This window comes from Sus scrofa, chromosome 14 (assembly GCF_000003025.6).
Source record: "Sus scrofa isolate TJ Tabasco breed Duroc chromosome 14, Sscrofa11.1, whole genome shotgun sequence".
Taxonomy (NCBI): domain Eukaryota; kingdom Metazoa; phylum Chordata; class Mammalia; order Artiodactyla; family Suidae; genus Sus; species Sus scrofa.
This window is the reverse complement of record NC_010456.5, coordinates 76,470,961-76,473,705: the sequence shown is the minus strand read 5'-3', so window position 1 is coordinate 76,473,705 and position 2,745 is coordinate 76,470,961.

Genomic DNA, 2,745 nt, shown 5'->3' with positions numbered 1-2,745 from the left:
CGGTAGGAGCGCGCTGAGGAACCCGGATGCCGCGCACGCGCCATTTTCCCCTCCCATTATGGCCGTCACCTGGGACGCTTCGCTGGTTCCTATGCATTTTCGCTCCACCCCAACCCCCACCGCCACCCACCCCAGAGTCCTGGTAACTTAAGGTCCCATCAGCTGAGATGCGATTGAGAAAGCTAGGTCAACTATCTTTAGTAACGCTCCTCCAGTTCCGCTATGACAGAGACCGCTAGATTTAGAGTCCTGTAGCGACTTCCTGCTGACCCCTGGCCCCATTGATTTCCGTCTTCGATGTTCTCACCCATGACCTTTGCTGGTCCTGAGTTTTGCGGAACGGAATGTATAATATAAAAGGACACTAATTCTTCTTTTGGGCTTCATGTGTTGAAGTTGTGGCTCTTCAGTTCTCTAACTTGGGTGACTTAATCTCAGCCTCGGTTTCTTTAATCTGTAAAATGGAGAAAATATGAATGCCCTTCTAATAGCTTGTGGAGAGGACGGAATTAGGTCACATAGAGTGCCTGACAACATAGTAAGTGCTTCTTACTTTTTTTTTTTTTCTTTTTTTTGGTCGGGCCAGTGGCATGTGGAAGTTGGCAGAACAGGGTTTGAACCTCTTACCACAGCAGTGAAAAGGCTGGATCCTTAACCTGCTGAGCCACCAGGGAACTCCTAGTTAACCATTTTTATTTAGTGCCTTGGTTTAGATGCAGAGCTCTGCTAAAGCCTGATGATCTCTACTCTCAGAACACCCCCAGCCTATTGGGTAATTATTATTACCCATTTAGTGAGTAACAATAATTGTAGCTGGTATTTGTGGTAATTTAAAAAATATACATAACCTCATTTAATCCTTTCAATAATTTTTTTCATTTTTAATAATAGTAATTATTTTAGTACAAATATTGATGTTTATTTTTAGATAATAAAAATTCAGGAGCATTTTTCTACTTCATAGCATCCATTAAATCAATTTTATGACTTTTTGCATTATAATATATTCATTTATCATTTTTTGTATTTTTTTATTTTTTCTCTTTTGTCTTTTTAGGGCCTCACCCTTGTCATATGGAGGTTCCCAGGCTAGGGGTCCAATCGGAGCTGCAGCTGCCAGCCTATGCCAGAGCCATAGCAACACCACATCTGAGCCACGTCTGTGACCTACATCAGAGTTCACAGCAACACCAGATCCTTAACCCACTGAGCGAGGCCAGGGATTGAACCTGCAACCTCATGGTTCCTAGTCGGATTTGTTTCCGCTGCACCACAACAGGAACTCACTGTATTTCTTTTTTTAACAGTATTTAATTTACTGTGAGTTTCAGGTGTATAGCAAAGTGATTCAGTTACACACACACACACACGCACACATATATATTCTTTTTCAGATTATTTTTCATTATGGATTATTACAGGATATTGAGTATGGTTCCCAGTGCTATACAGTAGGTCCTTGTTTACCTATCTTATACATGATGGTGTGTATATCCTAATCCCAAATTCCTAGTTTATCTCTTCTGGGACCCTCCTGCTCTATCCTTTGGTAACCCTAAGTTTGTTTTCTATATCCATGAGTCTATGTCTGTTTTGTATCATTTGTATCATTTTTTTTAAGATTCCATATATAAGTGACATCATATATTTGTCTTTTTTTTTTTCTTTTTTGTCTTTTTAGGGCTGCCCCCACAGCATTTGGAGGTTCCTAGGCTAGGGGTCTAATGGGAGCTGTAGCTGCTGGCCTACACCACAGCACAGCAACATCAGATCTGAGCTGCCTCTGTGACCTACACCACAGCTCACGGCAACACCAGATCCTTAACCCACTGAGCGAGGCCAGGGATCAAACCTGAAACCTCGGGGTTCCTAGTCAGATTCGTTTCTGCTGTGCCCCGACAGGAACTCCATATTTGTCTTTCTTTATCTGACTTCAATTAATATGACAATCTCTAGGTCCATCCATGCTACTGCAAATGCATTATTCATTCTTTTTTATGGTCAAGTGATATCTATCTATATAGCTATAGATACATCCATCTTCATCCATTCATCTGTTGATAGACTTTTAGGTTGCTTCCATGTCTTGGCTATTGTAAATAGTGCTGCTTTGGGTGAATGTATCTTTTTTTTTTTTTTTTTTGTCTTTTCTAGGGCCTATCCCGTGGCATATGGAGGTTTCCCAGGCTAGGGGTCCAATCGGAGCTGTAGCCACCGGCCTACGCCAGAGCCACAGCAACACGGGTTCTGAGCCACATCTGCAACCTACACCACAGCTCACGGCAACGCCAGATCCTTAACCCACTGAGCAAGGCCAGGGATCAAACCCGCAACCTCATGGTTCCTAGACAGATTCACTAGCCACTGAGCCACGATGGGAACTCCTTTTTGGTCTTTTTAGGGCCACACTGTGACATAGGGATGTTCCCAGTCCAGGGGTTGAATTGGAGCTGTAGTTGCTGGCCTACACCCCAGCCACAGCAACACCAGATCCAAGCCGTGTCTGTGGCCTACAACGCAATGCTGGATCCTTAACCCAGTGATTGAAGCCAGGGATTGAACCTGCATCCTCACAGATGCTAGTCAGGGGATTCATTCCTGATGAGCCACAATGAGACCTCTGCATGTATTGTTTTGAGTTAGAGTTTTCTCTGGATATATGCCCAGGAGTGAGATTGCAGTATCATATGGTAACTCTATTTTTAGTTTTTTATGGAACCTCCATACTGTTCTCTGTAGTGGCTG